This window comes from Myzus persicae, unplaced genomic scaffold (genome assembly GCF_001856785.1).
Source record: "Myzus persicae strain clone G006 unplaced genomic scaffold, MPER_G0061.0, whole genome shotgun sequence".
Lineage (NCBI taxonomy): Eukaryota > Metazoa > Arthropoda > Insecta > Hemiptera > Aphididae > Myzus > Myzus persicae.
The window spans coordinates 394958-418544 of NW_019103900.1; the positions used below are offsets into that span (position 1 = coordinate 394958).

The window sequence follows — 23587 nt, forward strand, 5'->3', positions numbered from 1 at the left end:
TGCCTAACCTAACGAATGCATTGCATCATATTATTTATCAATACATTATATTTTAATATTAATCAATTACATATATACATTATAAACTAATAAACAATACCGTTTATAACAAAAAGGGATGCAATTGTTAATTTTTATGAACAAATTAGTGTGTTTATACATGAAAAAAAAAAATTAAAATTAAAATGTTTTGTATTTTAATCACAATCATTATTTTATATGTACAGGAATATTTTCTAGTTAGTATTATTCTCACTTGTAAATCATAATAACGAAGTAATTGAATTTCAAGCATCCATCGTCAATTGTCTCACCATACCTTCTCCGTTTAAATGGAATTCAATCAGACAATGTCAAAAGCATTCTCATTATTGGGGGCATTTTCAGCACGGTTTGAAAGCAAAAAGAAAATAAATAAAAAACCTACTTCATTATGAAATGGCGCGTAGGCTCTATCGATCCATTTTCCCGGGATTTGATTTTTGCTCGAGTTAGAAATGCCATTGTCGATTAATAGATCGTTAGTTTTTTTTTGTAACATACTAAATTAATTATCTAATGTAACTTGTCTAAGAATCTTATAATAGTTGACATAAAATCTTGTATTTACAAAAGTAGGTACTAGCTGATGTTCAATAATATGAGCAAATTCTGGGTATTGGCATGTTACGTGCGCTCTGTCCTAGATCCAGATGGTGGTGTTTTTCAGACAATAATTTCAACAGCTGAGTTCAAAAATATTAATTGTTTATTTTAAATGCAACACACATTTAATAATGTGCTGTACATGGGTGTGAGTGAGCGTGAGTAGCTTGAAGGTGCTCAGAACTTGACGGCTATCATGGTACATCGGAAATTACTATTAATACTACAAGTTTCCTCGTAAGTGGTGATCCGTTCAATACAGGCCATACTGTTACCAACCTAACCTAATCTAACCTTGTATCATTAAACCACTATTTTTTAACCGACCAATGAACACATGAATACCCATACAAATGTCGGCTTTAAATATTATAAACATTGTTAAAAAAATAAACAATATTGTAATTTAACTCAACTCCTGCGTGTGCATTGTTCTTCATGTACATATTTATCGTGCAAGTATTCATTACACTGCAAATAGTGTGTGAATTTTTAGATATTTTTAGTTTTGTGATTGAATAATAGTTAGAATCAATATAAACGTTGTTCAAGTACCACTGCACTATAAACGTCGTACACTGTCTAAATAATATCGTTATGGAAAATATCAGATATAGTAGGTACATAATACTTTTATCGTAATAAATAGTTTCGTCTAAATTATGCGAGAGTTCAGCAAAATTATAAACTATTAAATATAAAATATACCTTAAATAATACATAATAATATGTAGTTTATAGTATCCGTCATATAGAAATAAAGTTATTCAGCTGCAGTATAATAAAAAATAAAAATGCATAATATATTGCTTGCCCATAAATTTACGAAAATAGTTTAACATACAAGCAGCTATTTTCAAGTTATTTATAGCAGGTCGACAGGAAATATTGCAGTAATGTCACTCTAAACTTGCTGTAACTTTAATGTAATAATATGTGATAATATTTCTTTTTTACGAATCACTGTTGTAGTAATCGTCACCAGAATGATTTGGCACTGATATGGCAGCTGTGTAACCATTATGCTTGCAAAGAATTATAGCGACATTGTTTCAATAATAAATATAACTTTATATAAGCAATACTGTAACGCTACTTTGTTTTTTACCAAATAATACTTTTTACCTTTTTACACTAATGCAAAATACATCTATATCTCCCTCTCTCTAATTTTACTTCTCTCCCCATATCTTGCAGTACATATTTTAATTACGAACATATTTGTTGGAATACTCCATGAAATAATTTAACCGAGACTTAACTTAACGAAAATTATAAAGAAACACTAATGGAAAATTTATTGATTCAGTACCTTAAATACAATTTATAAAATATTCTGTAGACAAAAATACTTCTCAAAATATTGGACATTTCTGTCAATTAAAGGTATTCACGCGCAACGCATAAATAGTCCCAATAGGTTTGATGACGTCGACGAATTAAAAATAAACTAATAGTAATAAATTACATTATATTACTCCGTTATCCGTATCTTTATTTGTATAGAATATTTTCTTTGTTCGAAGTAAATAAGACTAAGATATAAAAAATGGTATGCTTTGTGTATATCCAACATGCATTTAGATAATATAAATGCATTGTGTCTAACGGTCGTCATGGACGTTTATATATATTATATCATATACATGTATATACTTAAAACAAAATCTATAATACAACATAGTACGTTGATACCTATTATTTTTACAATAATTCGTAAAATAAGAAAATACTCACTAATAATAAATGTCTGATATAAATAACAAATATCTGATGGTTGATATTATTTATTTGCTTTAATACACCGTTAAATTAATCAAAAAAATCTCTTGCATGGGGTCGCATTGTTTTCCTCCATGGGACGCAGCCATCGTCATAATAATTACAAAGCTTAACACACCACGTGCCAGCACTATGGTGAAACGACTAATTGGCAGTAATTAAACAAAAAAAAAAACAATAAGCTAAGGGGCTACGATGTAGCATTTGCATTTTTCGAGCAATGACTGGTAAATTCTTTTTGTTTTAAATATTTTTATTACGTTTTTTTAATTTCCTTTCTCACGCAAAGGATAAAATGATTTTCGTTTGAAAATGGGTCTAAGATTTTTTCAGCGTTCATATTATTTTTAAGGTTTATTTTAAATTTATATATCTTATTCTAAAATGTACGATATGTATACTTGATTTTTGTTTCCATTTTTATGTTCCATATAACTCGTTGTTTATCTACTAGATGGTGAGTTGAAAAATAAAATGTTATGTGTGGTCTTAAAACGAAATATTATTATTTATTTTGTAAAGAACTTAAAATATTATAATAAAAAATATTAATGTTTTATATACATGGAATACGACTATAAAACAATACTTTATCAGCTCATCAGAATACAAATGAGATATTATATGTATTATTAAATACCAAGTTAGTATTCCAAAACAACTGATAAGTTAGTCGAAAAAAAGTTCCACCTACCTGCTCCTTGCATTTTGTACTAGAAGCAGATTTATATTTCATAAACCTATATCAATAATGTAAATACTAAGAATATTATAACAATATTATTCAGTACAGTTTACAAAATAAACATAAACGTTATTAAATAACAATGTACGTTAGATTAAACCAATCATAATGCTATTCACATCAATTATTCATTAAAATTATTGTCTAAGAATAGATAATATTTTGTTGTTTTTTTTTTTTTTGGCTCGATATCAAAAACGCATAACATATTGTATCGTAATTATAAATGTGTGGAATAATATTTTGTAAATTATTTAATCAACATCTAAAACCCCACTGCAAGAAATACTGTACTCGTATATCATTAATTTTAATTGCAAAGAGAAGACAAAATAATTAAAAAATGTCTTATTGGAAGATGGATCAACTTACCTAAATGTGGAGAAAAGAAAATGTTACACGTGTGCTTGTGATAATATATTTCATTAGAAGTCGAAGGATAAGAGAACAGTACGATTGGTATTCAAATTGCAATTCAGCTATTTCGCACAAAACTTGATAAGATTTATAAGTAATTAAAAAAAAGCTGACAAGTAGGTTACCGTAATGCTGTATAGTTTAGTATATTTCAAGTACACCTCATCATTGAGTAGGTCACTGAAATAATTGATGTGTTACAGGCCACCTACACAATACTCCCTCCGGACTCTCCCTCCATCGGTTGGATTCACCAGTTCCACCGCCCGACTTGTCCGACACGACACTCTTTTGCTTTTCTCCTCCCCTATTGTAGTATAGCCACAACTCACAACATTTCAAACTCTCTCTCGACGCACCACGTCCACCGCTCTGCAACGATTCCCCGACATTGCACACTCAACCATTGAGTATTTTGTTTTCAATGCGTTCGTTACCGGTCTTTAGCTCCATTTCGTTCGAGATTTATGTCTTACGACATTCCGACATCGTCCACTGGTTCGCCGACAGGGCTAGGCACTCTTACTCCATCTACGAAATCACGTTTTCGCCTTCCACACACAACGAGACCGATTTACCTCCAAACCGCATACGAACAATTATTAAAAAATACGAATACTAACTAAAACAGCTCGTCTTATTTATCAGCTTCAACTTAAGATTAATCATACACACGACCCGAGTTTCGCTGCCATGTGTTTAAAATTAAAATTGAAGTCAATGATAAACCAGTGAGTACGATTATGAGCGGAGGCACCGCCTTTAATTTTAGTATATTTCAAAATTTTGATTTTATCACTGATATATCGATAAAATTAATGAATAATGATATATTAATTATACCGTGTCTACAATCATAACTTTTTTTAAGTATGTAATTTTACTTTGGAATAATTTACCACTTGTTGTTCTATAATATTATATTTTTGCCTGCGATGTATACTGTCTTAATATAAAAAAGATACCTAATATGTATATTTTAGTTTGTTTGTAAATAACTTAACACATCACAATTGAATTGCATTTAAAATAAATTAAGATAAATTGAAATACAAGTGAACGTTTTAATTAAATGTTTCAAAGTAGTAGTCTACTCACCTCTTTTGTTACTATAGTTTAGGTAGGTATTTAATTATAACATTTCTACGAGGTTTTTTTAGTTGACGCGCAGTGTCCCAATTACTTTTAGTTTTATGTTTGAAACCACTACGTTTGAAACCACAACAAGTTGCTATGTTTGTTCAATCTCAACGATTTCAGTATTACATATTTTGTTGTGTACAACTTACATTGAATAATAGTGCTTCTCATTCTTTTATCTCAAAATCTCAACTTTTCATTTTCACCTAATTTAATGGTATTATCATCAATCGTACAAACACTTTTACCAATAATTATTAATTGAGTTTTTAATGTCACGAGCTTTATGGAAATAAATTTTGTTTTGTCTTAAATACATTTATATTAAATTAGTTTGTTACGTATTTTGGATATGTTCTACTTATTAAACAAATGGTGGTACCTTTAATTCAATTTTAATTTTAAGTCATTTAAAAATGTACTATCTATTTGACAAATATGCATTTATACTTCAAATACCTACATACATAATATATTAAGCACATTTTTTGTAAGGGAGTTGCATTTAAATGTCGTGACATTCATTTTAACTTTACGTTCTTTCGTTCCTCTTATGTTTCAATATAATGTTATGCCCTTTTTTTATTTATAAAATAATGTATTTACAATCTATAATAAGTAAGTCTGATGACAAATTTGAAAATGACATTTAAGATTAGAGTGGAAAGGCTCTAGGCGCTGCTACCTGACAAGTTTAAGAATTTTTTTTTTTAACGATACCTCGTTAAATCATACTTGTGCATAATACAAACACAATTATTATCATTGTAAGATATAAAGTGACATTTCTTCAAAACTGTATGGGAAGGGGGAGGGGGGTATTTTTCAAAAAAAGAGATCGTATGAATAATTTATTTTTGATAATTATTCAACCGCGACAGTAGATGCGAACAATAATTGTATTATAGTTTTGACGAACTACAATGCACTATTATAGGCACAGTACGTAATAATTATTAATTTTAGGTACCTACATAACTGAATTTTTTAAGTCGGCGAGCAATATTTAAATGTCGTAATATTCGTTTTAATTCTGCGTTACTTGTAGGTATGTTTAAATATACATTTTTTCTTGCAATATCTCGTTAAGTCATACTATTTTAACTGTAACTATGTGTGCATGTATAATATATATATTGTATGGTTAAACATAATGTTACGTTGTCTACCTTTTTTGTTTATGATATCTCGTTAAATCATACTTGTGCATGATGCAAACAAGATAATAATTATTATTATTGCTGTAAAATGTTTAACAATTCTTCGAAACTGCATGGCTGATATTATTCATGGTTAGTTCCTATAAATATTTTTTTATAGACGATCTGACCTCGAGACGGTCATAGATCCAATTTTTACCTAATACTTTCAGCAAACTGCTTTTGCACTAGTATAATATTATAATATTATTATTATTGTTTACGATGTTCAACTGTTCGAAGTTGTGCCTACGATGACTGGAGAACAAAAAACCGAACAAAGCGAAAATGATTTAAAATAGTATTATCGCGATAACCTATAAAATTATACTATCCGTATTTTCGACTATCGTATAATATCACATATGATTATATTATATTATTTCATGTGCGTCCGTCCTCATAAATCACATGTGATGGAGGCTACAAAACGTCAAATTCGCTTTGGCGAGCCGTCCGCCGTAGAGGAGTAGGCCTCCCTATAGCTCGGTGGCCGTACCATTTGTATAATAATTTTTTGAACACATCATCCCCGTCGAAGTGATTTTCGAAATGAATACTCAGAAAGAGCGGCGCTGACGCGGCTCTGTTTTGACGTGTCAACGTGTGATAATAAATGTTAATAATATAATATGTATTATACTACAAGTATAGGTACAACACAATAAATTATTGTATAAAATTCACTTGGAGTCGCCTGAAGAGTCCCAGGGCTTGAAGCCGAAAACATATTTTCCTATATTGATTTTGGTTTTAAAAAGGTACAAAAAGGTATTTATATTCACCGATTTATATTTCAAATACCGGTATTTATTTGTTAAGTTTTTGATTTTAGTGCCAAATACCGACTTATTGTTTTTAACCGTATTGGTAGTGCCATACATTAAAAAAGTGTGATTATCAGTAGGTAATTAGATAAAAGTAAATTTATCTCAGTAAAACATTAAGTTTTTACTTTGATGCATTTTATTTTTATTTACGACACTTACTTGAGTACTGAGTTGACCAAGTACCTTACTACTATACAATATTACCTACACTTAAAACCTACTTGTGCATTATCACCTAATCGCGTTTATCTTTGAAAACCGTTAATTATGGTATTCGAATTCTATTTTGAGTTCTTTAAATTAGAATTTCGGATTTCGGTTTCTGTTTTAATTATCGGTAAGTATTTATATTCTTCTTATTTTGGTTTCGTGTTAGATACTATGTTTGGGTTTAGCTGATTTTGACCGGTATTAAAATAAGATATTATATGTATCCATTACTAGTAGTGACTGGTCAAAGTGGTGTTATTTCAAGCGGTGATGATTGGGTGGATGAAATCATCGACGGACAACGAAAAAAATCTTTAGATTGCCGTATACCATACGTTTATATATTATTATTATGGTAAGTATTTGTAACTGCCGTCATCCATGCGTTTTCTCACGCTAAACACATTAATTCCCACACACACCCTCAACCTCAAAACCTCCGACTCGCAATCCCCCCCCCCCCACCACCACCACTAAGGTTTGACGAGGGTTCAAGCGAACTGCATTTATGGTGTTGCGGTTACCGCGCAAGTCGGATCCACCCATACCGCGGTCGGCACATGATTACAGTCGACGTCCGATGACATTTAACCGTAATTATATCATACAGCACACGGGATTGTACTATATTGTTGTATTATTCATTTGTAGGTACGAAATTACAATATAATATACACATACATATTGCACTATAGTATGGATACCTGTTCATATATTATTAGGTACCATTCATGAAATATAGACGAAAGTATTTAACCGCACTTTGTACGGGCTGAGATACTACGCGTCACACGACATGTGCACTCTGTGTATCTCAAAATATGGTATTGACTTCCTCTCACGTTCGCCGTAACATTATTATATGGTGACACTATTTCTATTTGCAATACAAACACGACGTGAATTGGGTGGATGGGAGGGGGGGGGCGATAGTATTTGACGGAGATACCGACATAGGTGATATATTACATATAATATAACCTTTGGAAGGACGGATCGGGCGTGCCGTCGATTTGGATCTCTCGAAATATAATATATAGTTGTGACCTATCAACGTCACTGAACCATCATCACTCGTCGACTCACCGGCCGGGGGATCGGTATTAATAATTCCATCGGTCATACCTGTGAACTTGTCGACGTCGTCGTCGTCACTCGTCGTCATCGAAATATACTTTGTCTCCCGACTCTCAATCATAAAGTATATAATATGCAGTGCACGTGAATATTACCGATAGTGCACGCTTTAGTGGCATTCCAAGAAACCCACCCGCCTTCAAAATGATACCGATTAACTCAAAATAACTAATAATACTGAGTTATACATATTTATATAATATTATAATATCACCGCATCGTACAGAGGTTTCCAAACTGCGAGTAGTGATTAAATTGTTGACTGTTAACGTTAAGTTTTGAAATATTTATACTTTATTTTATTATATTTATAAATATGATTATATTATTATGATACAGTATTTTCCATGTAATTAAATAACTATTGTTAACTGGTGTTCAAATTTAGTTTCATTATTTAACAGTGAATATTAAAAGGGTTATACAATAGTGACGTGTAACCTCGAAGATGGCAGAATGAAAGTCATGGAAGAAATGAAACACAAAAAAGTAAGCTCTTATTTAATATTCTGACCTTTTGGGTAGAAAAAATTTAAATTTTTTCCAAAATGGGCCACACAGTAAAAACTTTGGGAACCTCTGTTCTAGCATGTTTCAAGTTAATCACTGCACCACGCAGACGCATTAAAACTTTCTGTGGAAAATAAATTTGTTTGGATCAGTACGTGATTCGAATAAAATACTATAATATTATAAGCATCAGTGTATCGAATGATTTAGTGAGGTTATTTTTATATCGTTGAATATATTTTGTATTAATAAGTAAATATTGAAATACTGTCGTTATACATTTGAAAAGTAATATAACTGTTAATTATAGTCCACTCGCTTTTCTACGATCGATTTTCCGTACTTCCGTAGGTCTCATCATTTCGAGGGAAATGATATAACATCCCGTAAAAAAGGTGAGACGAGAGCGAAAATGAAAATTTGAAGAGGTAATGTCCATTAAGGGAGAGCAGGGATGGAAAAACGATTTGTAGACGGACAAATTAATCATTACTATGGTGAAATTGGATTGGAAAACATATCTGTGCTCGTTTCACCATGCCGTTCTGAACTTCATTAAAATTTCATCATCACTTTGCTTTCGCAGAAACCAATTTTACAGTGTTTTATTGATTACAGTCCATGCAACAGCAGATCTCATTTTAGGTGCGATATAATATTAAATTAACTATAAATGCTGTTATTGGCATAAGCTTTTCGTTTGTTACACGTCCTCATATTGAATATTGTATAGAATATAATATCATAAAGGTATAGGCAGTCAGTGGAATCTATGACGTAGAACAAAAAATATTTTCTTTAAAACATATTATTCGGACATAAAATACGTTAAACATCAATACATGGGTGATGAATATTATATCCAATAAAATACAAATGTTTTACGTATCATTATATTTTACTTCCATAATAAGTCATTGCAGACCATTTAATTACTACATAATATGTAGGTATATAAATATATATACATATGTCTATATCATCGTTTTATATTTAATTTCATTAATATACAATTACTTTGCATACACACGGAATGTACAAAATAAATATAGTGAGATTTCTAAACACATTAAATATATATATATATTATCAAGTAATTCTATAAATGGTTTTTAGGGGTAAGAAAAATGTATCCAAGAAAAAAAAGCAATAACTGATAGTGCATCGTAAATATGTTTAAACAGATTTTGTTAGATTTAGTGTTCTCTTGGATTGACTCCAAATATTTAACTCTTCATTATGTTTACCATTCACAAGTTTTTTTTTCTATATTAGTAATAGTTTTTGTAATGTTGGCATCATGATGTACTTTCATTGAAGTATATATTTTATTCATTGTATTTGAGTAATATTGTTTTTCTTCGTTGAAATTGGTAAAATGTTCTCAAAAATAATATAAATATCCTAGCTATGCAATCTTATTTAGATTACGATTTTGCCTTCATCATTACTTAAATTATATTGTATTCGTCAAAATTAAACAATCAATAGTTGCATTGGTAGAACCTCAATTCAAAATGTGACATCAGACTCTAGTACAGATTTTATGGAGCTTTATTACTATCTGTGACTACCATTATTTAAGGTTAATGGTATCATAAACCAAATTTGTAGGTATATAATTAATTTAATAAATTAGAGCTAAAATTTTGGTAAAAAAAAAAAAAACTACATTAAAATAAAATATGAAATATTATTATTAAAATAGTAAGAATTATTTTACTCACATAAATTCCTCATTAATATTGATACATTATATTATATGTTATTATACAGAATACGTATAGATGTATAGATGAATATAGTTTCGTTATGTTTGTATAAAGTATGAAAGGATAGTAATAAATTATACTCTTTAGGTATAATTTTAGATAATTTATTTGACACTTAGTAAATACATTTAATAAGTGTAATGAATAACTAAATAATTAAATCATATTAATAATTTTTCATTCCATTCATACACAAAAAACTATATATAAGCAGGAGAATTATAATTTTTTAAAAGAATACATTCATTCTATTCATAGGTAATTATATATATAAAATATATACATTATAATAGAATATATTTCGCAAAAACGAGATTATTTATTAAAAGTTAACAGTAAAGATAATTTGTAGAAGACAAGACAAGTATTCAGTAGAAAATAATATTTGTTAAATTCTTATTACGAATAGCTTACTGGAATTTGAAGTTGTTAATTTTGTAACCGTCACTGAAAAATTCACCAATATTAATATTAATTATTTTAGAGTTATGCATTGTACGTTTTATTTATATTTATGTATATTTAATAGTTACTACATGTCAAGTTATAAGTATCTAAAATAATAAAGATTATAATTTATTACTATAATATTGTAAATTAATGAAATTCAGAAAGTCGAAAATGTTAAAATATAAACTTGAATAACTTATAACAGTTGCGAATTAGAGTATTATTTAATAATATTTTATATTATGCTGTACAAGGCATATATATATTTGTACATATTTAAGTTTCAACACTCGTAATTTTGTAAGTTTTTTAGGTGCAACAAATATTTTAATTTTATATTCCTAAGCAGAATATTTTTTGGTGTAATTTATTTTGACAATCACATCATATATATATATATATAAATTATATACTTTAGTATGCAGTAAACAACGATAAAATTTAAAAAATATGCATATAAAATATAAAAAAATCTCAAAACATGCAAAAATATGCAGAATAACGTTTTGGATTTGAATTTGTGTAGGTGTAAATAAAGTGTGGAGCTGATCAAGCAATATTTTGGCCCATTCGGTACAAACATGCAAAAGTATCTGCGAACTGCGACATGACATTTAATATTACAGAGTTTCGTAATATGCAATATTATAATACTAATGTAATGGTTAATATAATATCATTATGTTTGTTTGTCAAACAACAGAGATACCATGACGTGTTCAAACGATCAAACATGACTGACAATATGCCAATGCGCAGTACTACCGTCAAGTATAATAGTATATTACGTACCTATACCTACCCTTTAAGTTGTGAATTCAATGGCTAATGGATATTTCTAACAATTATTTAGATAACGATTATGATTTTGAATAAGAAATGTCCATATTTCATACACATATTATACATACGAAATAAATATTGGACCGTTAAATATTAATTCAATGTGACACAAAATTAATAATTCTCAATTTGAACTTTAAATAGGACATCGTCAATATATATATAATAGCGTCGTGTACCAGTATAGTGCAGATTTAAAGTTTTTAACTCATATAAAATTATTAACATAATCGTATTATGCATAAATATAGTTGATTTTATGTAGGTAACTCGAATATCGAGGGGAATAAATCAAACAATTAATTATTTTTATTGAATTGCTCAACTTACGTATTTTCTTATTTATAATATTATACCTCAAGCACAACTTAAAAACACTTCAAAGGGCAAGAAAAAATTTTTTGTTACCGAGGTTTGAGTATGATAACCAACTCGACCTTGTATGAAAAATATGCATTTTGTATACCTACTTATCAAAAATATATGTTGTGTAATATGGTGTATCGATATTCAAATTATTGTACTATGACGTATTATCAATGTCCAAAATATTGTGATTCGTATTATCATATTCGTTGTTCGAATTTTATCAATAACAACGTATAGACACGAAATTTTCCGATAAGAATAGACAGCTATTTTTTTTCTGAATATATTACATTGTGGGTGATTTTAGGAAATTGCCCATCTATAGATGCAATATTTTATATCCGTATCGAATATCAAAATATTACAGCCCGTCACTAAAACGGTTCAAGAGATGGATATTCAGTTATGAACGTTGGCGGTTACACATAACGATAGAGATCTAGATTATAAGAATAAATCTTTTTCCTGAATCTGCGGAGTCGAGAAAGAATAATATTTTGGCGTTTTGACGTCATGACGTATATTATGTTTTACTACAATATATTTTATGTACAACTCCGTACGTTTAAAACTTTAAACACATTTACGATTATATTACAATAATTATTATTAACCGTCCTGCATCTTTATTTGTACATTATATGATATAATATAATACAGAATTGTCAATTTATAATTATTGTAAACACGAACATCGAATTTCAAACGAATAGTTAATTAGTAAAGTTATATGACTTAATAAGTATTTAAATTTTAAACGAACGGAGTAGTGGGCCAACATTTTGCGCGGTACCTCTGTGCCACTATAGGTACACCACTTATTTAAACTTTAAAAAAACTTACAACTAATTAACAAAACGTTTGAAATTCGATTCTTAAGACGTATACAATTACACCGAAAAATATTTGGCCAAGGAATATAAAATAAATATGTAACATGTAACAAACTTGAAAAAATAATGAGTGGAGAAACTTAAATCGACCACTCTGTGCCATAAGTCACAACTTTTGGAAACAAATATTCAGGTATATACAACATTTTCGATTATCTTGGGTTAATTAATTGTTTACATTTCGAAATTATTATTATATTTGGTAGAATACAAGAAAAAATGCATTAGATTTTATTGTATTTAATTAAACCTGTCGTACACAATAATTGTTGTTTTTTAATAAAACGTTAAATTAATTTTCAAGTTATTCTAAAATTATCGTAAAGAAGCTTGGTTAATTTATAACAATATAAAATTATTTTTATAGTTGATTATTCGCATTTTTAACGATCATTGTAATTTTACTTGACGCTTGCTGAATTGTTATTTCAAAATTAAAGAATCGTATTTTATTCTTAATGTATTTATTAATGTTGTATACTTAAATTCACTATTCGCTGTGTTTATTTTTAATTTATTGTTCTATTTAAAACGCACATTAGCAATTATTACTGTGTCCATTTTATTTAGACGATTGTAATACTATGTATATTGTATTTCACTCTAATACATATATTATATTTATTATACATTTGAGGTCTAATATATAGTTCATTATGAAACATTTTGAGTACCTATATTAAAGTTATTTAGTTTTTAAAAACAATTATGATATTTTCTTATGTTTGTTTATGTATATATATTTAATCTTAAATAATAATACATTTCAAACAATATTGTGAAACACAATGCACAACCATTTAATATTATATACACCTTTTTTAATAATCTTCTATTATTAGAGTTTTTATTAAAAAATTACATTTACGAGTTTTCGGTTATTTTTGTTTACACCGATGTTGAAAACAAGAAAATTAAATAACTTCTAAGAGGTTAAATTGAGTTAACTATCTTCGTAGTTAGGCGATAGTTAGGTAAACAGATTTATAATACAAAAAAAGGAGCCTGGTGTGGTTGGCCTCAGTCACTAAAGTGTTCTAAGGTCAAGTACCGAAGGGTGTCGCTAGTTCTCGGATGGATGATCACCCGTGTTATTAGTGACGAATCCTAGACATATTTACACGTGTTCCTCAACCAACCATTACCCCCTACCAAAATGTCAATGGCCACAGGTCGTTGCCGGTGTTTAAGATCAATAAAAAAAAAAAAGTAAAATAGTAAAATAATCAATAATTCGATTCTCAATTTTAATTTAGTATTGTTTTGGATTTTAACATTTTTCGTTCACTTTGTTCAAATCTTTTCTTGGAAAAATGTGCTTTTGTTACATTATTTAATAAAAATAAATGTTTTTAACAAGCTTATTTTTAAGAACACAACACATTTTTAGTTATACTAGCCTTATTTCTAACAATAAATTGTTCTAAGAATCGACAGACACACACACACCACAATAATGTAAAAAATATATAATAAAAGAAATACTCTTCAAATTGTCATAACACTTATGTTCTTCATTCACTTGAGTTTCTCGATGGGACAAATGGTTTTTTTTCCTCTTGAACACCAAAATACTGAGAGAATCAACTGTGTAATCATTTATGTACATATACCTCAACCACTAAAAACCAAAAAAACTAAAAAGAAAAATGTAAATAGATGTTTTATAATATACTTTGGGCTTGTTTTTGTAACAAAATGTAATTTTTTAAACGTAGAATTAAATTAAATTAAATAGAAGTCAAAACAATTAATAAATAAATAAAAATAAATCTTTAAAAAAAATAATTTTGTGATATTATATTGTATCGAATATTATGAAAAAATTGAATTAGGTAATAATGAAAAGTAATGCACAAGTTATTCAAATTAAATTGCCTCTAGTTTTTTTTTTTTTTTTGAGAAAAATATAATATACTTATTGCGTATTATTGAAAAAAAAAATTAATGAAAATAATTTCATTGAATAAATATAAAGCATAAATGGTGACTAAAGACACCAAGCAAACCAGACTTGAGAAAGACAATTATTAAATGCATCAAAAATGAAATTTGTAACTTATATATATATACACAATATATGTAATTTCTTTAATTTATAATTTTTGCACTGTAAGCTCAATGGCCCATGTTGCCGAGGGTACAATATTATTAAAAAAAAAAAAAAAATGAAATTCTCATGCAATAATTTAACGTAAATATTGTAGATTTAAAATAAACTTGAACATTGAACTTTAATGATATAATTTCAGAAAACAAAACAAAAAAAATTTTAGTAGACAGTAGAAATAACACGTTAAGTAAGCATTTGATAAATAGTAACATATTTTTACTAAATAATACAATATGATACATACTGTTATTTTTCACTTTTTAAATGTTTAAAATAATGTTTTGATATTTATATAACAAATTAATAAATATTTAAGAACACATTGATAAAGATACATGTATTTATAAGAGAAACACTTACTTTATACAAAATAAATTGTAGTATGGTAAAACAATCTATCGAATTTGAAATAACAATAACCACCAGCAGGCTGGTGTAGCAATTTACTTTTGTTAAACAAAAAGGAAAAAATAATATTTTTTATGAAACATCCATGTAGCACATTATTATTAGTTTATTACATTTATGTTTTTTTTTAAATAATAGCAGAAACAATTATATAAAATGTTTTTATTTGTTGGAAAAAGTTATTTGTATTGAATGACTATTAAATTCATATTTTTGTGTTGCAATTAGATTCTGAGGGAAGTGAAGAATGTATTGATTTTAGCCTGAAAAGTGTATTTTTTAATTTATTTTGTGTCTGAAGGTACTTACATTTTTGTTTGGTAGCAAAGACGCTCCGATAATAAACTTTGAAATAGGTTACTGGTTTCTAACATTTTTATCTAGTCGGTACTTTAAGGAAGTCAAAATAGAAAAAAGTTCGGTATCTTTTAAAATAACTCCAAAAATAAAAAACGAACATATTTTCTAAACATTTTAATTATATTATTGAAATAATGACTTGGTTACCAAGGTTACCAAAAGGCAAAAAGTTAGAATTAAAATCGTTTTTCATAGTTCAAAATAAATTATCATAGTTCAAAATGAACACACGTATTACAGTAATAATCTACTTAACGGCCTTTTAAATATCAATAAAAGTTCTACAAATAGTTTGTTTATTAAAATAAACATCTTTATAATCATAAATATTAGTTTTTCTCGTATTATAACTATATTTATAACTCAGATAAATTATATTATTCAATGATGAAATCTGCATGGATTTTAATAGTAATATTAATTAGAAATAACCTATATGTGATAACAATTCATAATGATAAAGTAAGTAACTAAACAATTAGTGGGAACAAAGTATTTTTGTTTTAAATTAATCCGACTGCATTTACTTTTAATACCAGTAGTGCTGTTGTGTATTTTAATTTATATAATTTTTTCCGAATATGAAAATCTTACTACGAAAACATCGAGGACAGTTCAATATTATGGTTTCTTTACGTTATTCGATTCCCTTGTTCTGTTCTTATTTATTATCTCCCAAGCCAGTAAATATAGCCAACGATCTTGCGGTTTGGTTTTTTTATGATTACGAAAATCGCTTATTCTAGTTTTTTTATTTTATATATTCCCTATTACCGTGAGAATTTCAGTATTATACTATGGTTTCTACTTGGCAAAACACACTATCCCTAGGGGTGTGTTTGCCATTTGATACGAGGCGTCTTAATAATATTTTACTAGAGAAATATTATATCATTTTTCACCGAAGTATAATTTCCATCTGTATTTTAAATCAAGACAAGTGTTCATCACATTGACGTATTCGTTACATATTAAATAGTTTTAATATTGTGTATAAATAAGATATCAAGTTGCAACAAATGTTTTATGTGTTTGATCTATGATATTATGTATAATATTGTATTAATTCTAACACAATTATTACATACTTGTTTCTTTGATGTGTTTTTTTATTATTCTTAATAAATGTATAATGTAAAAATGCTTTAAGAATTTGATAAACATTATTGTAAAACTATGTACAAGACAAATAATTAGCATTTAATTACAATTATAAATTAACTTTTTCTTCGACTGTGTTCCATCTACTTCGTGAAATAAATCACTAAAATATACTGATGGGTGTTTATTTAATCATGAACCACTCATTGTTACCAATAGTTTTAAAGCTTATAAAATATAATATATTTTTATCTATTTTTAAGTTCTTTGCTTTTTAGAACGACAACATACAGTTTTAGTTTAATCTTCGAGAAAGCAGGATATTTTTCTGAATATCTTGATCCACAATAATCAAATTTATAAAGAGTAGTTAATGAGTAAATAGGATTTAATATTTAAATGAGCAGAGCCGTATTGGAACAAAATGTTGAGGTGTAACCAAGTATCACTCCACTCTACTCATCTATACTTTAAAATACTTATAACTCATAAATTAGTCCTCCTAAATTCGATGTGTATGTATCGAATGACTCAAAAAAATATTATGCTTTTGAAAATTCAATGAAAAATGTGAATGTTAAAATTCAACAAAGTATAAGACCTATAAGATTCTAAGGATAAAAAAATATCTAAAAAATTTCAAAAACTATGAAAAACACATTTTACAAAAAAAATATTAAAATTTTTTGAAATGTAAATGATTTATAATAAAAAAAATCACTCTCTATTACACTTGTTTCAATTTTTTTCTTTTGACACATGTCAAAAATAGTTGTAATAATATCATAGAAGTTATAATATTTTTTTTCTCTCATTAATCAATCTCTTAAAAAGTATTTTGATAAAATCGCATTATTTTTTTAAATTAAACACACATTAGTGAAGTTGAATTGCAGCCTAATGCGGTGTTTAATAAGACAAAAAAAAAAAATAAAAAACTTATGATTTTGCATAATAATAATAAATTAATTGAATAATATTGAGATATTTACATGACAATGATTTCTGGCTATGCGTATTTTTTTTAACCGTTAACATTTTTTATTATGATGCTTTTTGTTTTCCATAATAACTCTATTATTATACTTAAATAATATTATTACTTTCAGTGTCAATGATGATCCCTACAACAGGTATTAATTTATTCAACTTAGCGCTCATCAATAAACTACTGTAGGACAGTTGTTGAGGGTATATTACGAGCACAATAAAATCATTACATTTTTTTTTATTAAGGACTCAAACAAAAAAATAATTTGGTTCACCCAAGACTGATCAAAGTGTTAAAGACGGGCAAGTGGTTATATTATTATAATTAAGTAGGCAATGCAAAACTGTATTGTGAACTCAAGACAATGGCGACGGTGACGGCATTAAATTCGTATCGATTTAACGAATCGTATAACAATAACTATAATCTACATACAATGAATGTTTTTTATCGAATGCGTTTTTGGGGTAACTATGATCACACGGGCGAGATACATATAACATAACAGCGAGTTGTCCGGACATAAACACGATCCGGTGACGCGGTGCCGTGCGGGACGCACAACTCGAAATGAAATGCGTCCCAAAATCTGAGGGATTTGCTGATCTGTCCGGAACGATTTTAAACGTGACGTGAAATGATTAAAAACGCTTTGGAAATCACGAGCCTATATAGGTACAGCAATAAATAATAATAATAATAATAATAATACAACGACGGTCGGATAATGGACGTTTGACATTTATGACGTCGCGCGTTGGATTGGTTTAAATTCACACGGGTTATATTATATTATTATCATTATTATTGTATTACATTCACACAGGTCCTCTGAAAGCCAATAATTATAATAATAATAATAATAATAATACTCGTCCGTCGTAATATTGGTTTATACCTAATATTGTGTTGGCGGTGCAGCGGATAAAGTGCCGCTGACGTTGTAGAGAGGTATTAGTTGTGTTCATAGTCGAAATCGAAAATCGTGTCCCAGCCTCGTTCCACCTTGCAATTAAACTACCTTCACGGCAACAGTGATGGTGGTGGTGAAAAAGGTTTACAGTGCAGCTTTCGAGATCGGAAAGTTTAATAATAATTGTCTGAAATGAGAGGCTGTGGTTGGGGAACACGGGAAGGCCGGCGGAGAGTGGGTTTTTACACAACTGACAGAAGTTCGATCGGATGTAATCGTTTCCGTTTTTACACCACATTTTGTCATATGGACGGCTCGTGATTTGTCGATAGTTGTCCGTTTAGGATTGTTTTAAGAATAATTGTAATATTTATTAATTTCATTAAGTATATAAGTTTATATATTTTTTATTCTATAGTTTTCTTTTTTCAACTGAAAAATCGTGTGAATAAAATATATCTCATTAGTAATTATAATGATAATCGGTAGGCATCGGTAATATTATACTTTAATGCTAATAGCACTGTGGTGATAAAATTAACGATATAAATAATATAAAATAAAGAGCAAAGTAAAAATATAATATGCTAATATATTAATAAAACATGTGCTTTTAAATGCGTTTTTCAAATTTTAATTTCGGCCATGATTTCACCAAAATATATCACGTTAGATACGTGTAGTTGTGCCAAAATGTTTTAACGAAAAATAAATGTTACACTCTCATCAACAAAATGAAACACGTTTCAATAGTTCGGGATGTCCGTGATACAATTACTTAGATAACTACAAGTTTCCAAGTATTATTTTGTTGGACCGGAAACAATAGTTGCCAACCAAACGCTGTGCAAACACAAACGGACGACAGCTGATACATGCCATCTTCCAAGCGGCTGGCCTAAGTTTCGAGAGTCATTTTAACCATGAGATCAATAAAAGTCGGATCACATAATGAATACCTACTGGTTCGAATAAATCAGAAAAGCAATATAATTTATTTAAAAGCTCTTATCAAATGCAATAAAAAACTACCAAATTTAACAAATAAAATATTTAGTAGTTGGTATGTTAGCATAATATGGAATTAGATAAATACGTATTTTTTTCTTCCGCCAAAGCTATGTATATAGTGTGTATACACTTATTACAAAATGAAGAAAAAAATTCCAAGTGCATTACTTTTAAATAAAAGTTTATTATTAAGTGCAGTTTACCCAAAAGCTAAAGCGAACGAAGTTTACATTTATTTAGTTTTTTTATTTCATCGCGTATCCAGCTGCGTGAGTATTTCAATTTGTAGTATTAGTCAGAATAATATTAAACGATACTATACAGTTGAAATAATCTCAAGAGGTAATGAAAAATGGAAAAAAAAACGTTTAAAAAATAGTTGTATTATTACCGTCATAGTTTTAATAATAATGAAATTATATCGTACCCTTTAAAACAACTCGTCCGTGGTAGTAGTCTGTTATGCTATTAATATCTATACAAAATATGTCCCCCGAGTGTTCGTACTAATATAAAGTGGCCGTGGGGCTGCTGCTCCGGTCCGCTTCATTAATTATTTAATTTTCGCGGAATACCTTGTATGATTATTAATAATAATATATTATATTATTATCATTTTAATACAATAACTACGTGCGCCACACTCGTTTCGCCGTCACTGCGACACACGAGCAATCGTAGTTTATTATTACCATACACTGCCCGCGTATAACTCTTTGTACCTTAAACTTCTTTTGTGATAGCCGGAGAGGGGGTGCACGCGCGTTTTACGAACCACTCAAAAATTCAGTGTGATTTTTTTTTTTATCACCCGAGGTGACCGTGCCGAAAATCAAGCGGGGTTAGTTGGTTTTATTATATTATTGTAACTATAGGTAGGCTGCAGGTAGTGCGATTGTGTTTGTCAGTTTTTTTTCCGGTTTGCATTTGTTTTTTGTTTCAAAGTCGATCGGCGCTTGTTCATCGACGCGCCTCCAGCCGGCCGCAGGTCGCTGCCAAGTCCGATTACAATAAATAACGGCCTGCACCGCCGGGGACCTTGCACACACACACACACACACACACACACAGACACACACACACACACCCAACATTTGTTTAAACGAATCCAAGGGGATAATTACCATCAGTGAACCGCGTTTAATGATCCGCTTAAAGTTCAATAGTAAATTAGCGATGGAAATAAAACTCGCCTCCGCCGTCGGGGGTCGATGATACGCTACAGTGATTAGTATACAGTTAGCGTGGGTGACAAGGTATATACAAAGTCGTAGTAACCACATCTAACCTTTTAGTACAGAACCGACTAATATAAACATAATAGAAATAATCATAATCATATCAAAGATAATAAAAACGCATCGCTATTATTGCGACGGAGCCCGTCGTCGACGTCGTCGTCGTAACATTTACAATTTTAGAATACTACGCCCGGCACCTATAATAATATTATCTTATGATTATTATTTTTATAAAATATTGTACTATATTATTATTATTATTATTATTATTATTATTATTATTATTATACTCGTGCAACGTGCCGTTAAATAACATTATAATAATACACGGAGTGTTGCGGGTGGTATGTGTACGGTGAAAACGCGATGCTCGAAAAACGCCGGCATAAGTCGTATAATATAATATTGTTATTATACAATCTCTCGAAATACACTAACATCACGCTATTTTGACATCAATGTTTACTTATCATTTTATGTGTTTCTGTAGCTAATTCCGGGTGTTACGTGAAAATGCATAATTAATATACTTAGTTGGTCGGCTGTACGATGGACGTTATTTGGATTTCGATGGATGAGTTGGGGGAGAGCAATAATAAACGCTGATCTGTATTCCATTCAACGCGCTATTCACACTTTTAGGTGGTGTCCGTTCTCATTTTTGTATTTTGTATTGATACATGAGTTAATAGTCTGTTAAGATGAAACTGCAGCTGTTGTATTGGCTGGAAGGTTTTATAACATATAATCAATGTTCAAAAATATTAAAATAATCAAAAATTTCGAGTGAAATATTGTTAGACTGACAATAGACCATGTCAAATTTTTGAAACAAATCTTTAATGCGCTGAAAGATACTCTAAAAGATATTAAAACTGAGGGTCAAGTGTTGTGTATTAGATTCGTATGTAACTGGTTTCATTTTTTAATCTCACTTAATATTTTTTAACTATGACTTATTGTTATATTGTGTCATAATAATGTTGTACCGGGGTTTTGCGTTTTGTCAGAACCGATGTCACCCTATAACGCTTTACGTGTACCTAGTACTGCAAATTCATGTTTACTAAGGCTGCGAATGTTAAAGATAGCATACTAAACTCTTCCCGTGTATCAACCAGCATTTATATTTCCGGAACAGGAACGAGATGAATTTATCTCATAATATATAACATGACACTTGAACCGGAAGAACCAGTGCTCTCTGAAACACAATAATATATGGACTGATCAGACGATCGATGACTCATTCACCGATAAACCAAGATGACATTAGATAACTGAACTATGAACATTTTCGACCAAAACATCAAACTAAATAAAACATCATATATGCATAACACATTATTATGATAGTCGTTCTATTTAAATATATGCGACATCAGTGGAAATTCGAAAACCATAATATCGAGTTTGTAAGTCAATAATACGTAAGGTAAAGTATTCATGGATATTTTAATTAATTTTTCAGAGAGTAATTTATTTATGTGTTTATGTATTTTTATATCCTATAAGCAACGATATATTTCACAAATATGTATTTTAAATTTCAATTTATAAATCGCATTTAACTAGATTATTTGTATTAAAACAAGCACCTATGAACAGTATGAACAGTTTTTTTTAAATTTCATTTTCGGTTTAAATGATCTCCTATAGAACCATACAGTGTAAGTAGTGATAACTTATAAATATATAATTATTTTAATCTCAAATATTAATGTCAACTATTTTTTATAAAACCTACTGATATCTAGTTATAACAATAAATACAAATAAATATTATAATAGGTATATTTTGTGCGATGAAAGTTAAAGACTAAAATACTAACTCTGAAGCCACTATTAAAACAGTCTAGGTTCAGCTTATCGTCATATTATAGATTTTTAATCATCAAAACAATTAAACGGTTATATACTATAATATTTAGTGATTTAATAGGTATAGAAAATTACACTGACAACGCTGGTTTAAACCGTACAATGAAATATACATAATGGCCAATACAACATACGATTGTCTCAATATCATTTTTATTGTTTTCATCCGATTGATTGTGTATAGAATAATATAGATGACTAACATATGAAATATCACCTGATGTGTGAAAATATTGTTGAACATTCATTATATAATAGGTATGATTAAATAAATAGTTTTTTTTTCAATTGCTTCAATAATTATACTTACGTCACAATATGTGTTCATACTTATATTGTTTATAATTTTCTATTAGATACCTACAGTCAGGTACAGTATTATGTACACTTGTAATGCCTGTGTAAGGGTCGATTTACTTTTCGATCAATTATTAATGATTAAACTTACCGCGGTAACCACGGTGGTTTAAACGAGCACTGAAAGATAATTTTAGAACGACAAAAACGGGGATGAATAACGTGGATTTTTATTTTAAGAGTCAATATCCCGCGTAGTCGTATTTGTATTGTACAAATGGTACGTGAAATGCAAAGCGAGCACTACAACGGGTGGCGTCCGCGGCGGC

At 29.0% G+C, this 23587-nt stretch overlaps 1 protein-coding gene across 2 annotated transcripts in view; it reads right to left on the reverse strand.

The window, feature by feature from the left end:
* Positions 1-23587, reverse strand: part of LOC111036107 (junctional adhesion molecule A-like) — a 100269-nt gene that overhangs the window by 51554 nt on the left and 25128 nt on the right. The gene's annotated exons all lie outside the window — the stretch shown is intronic.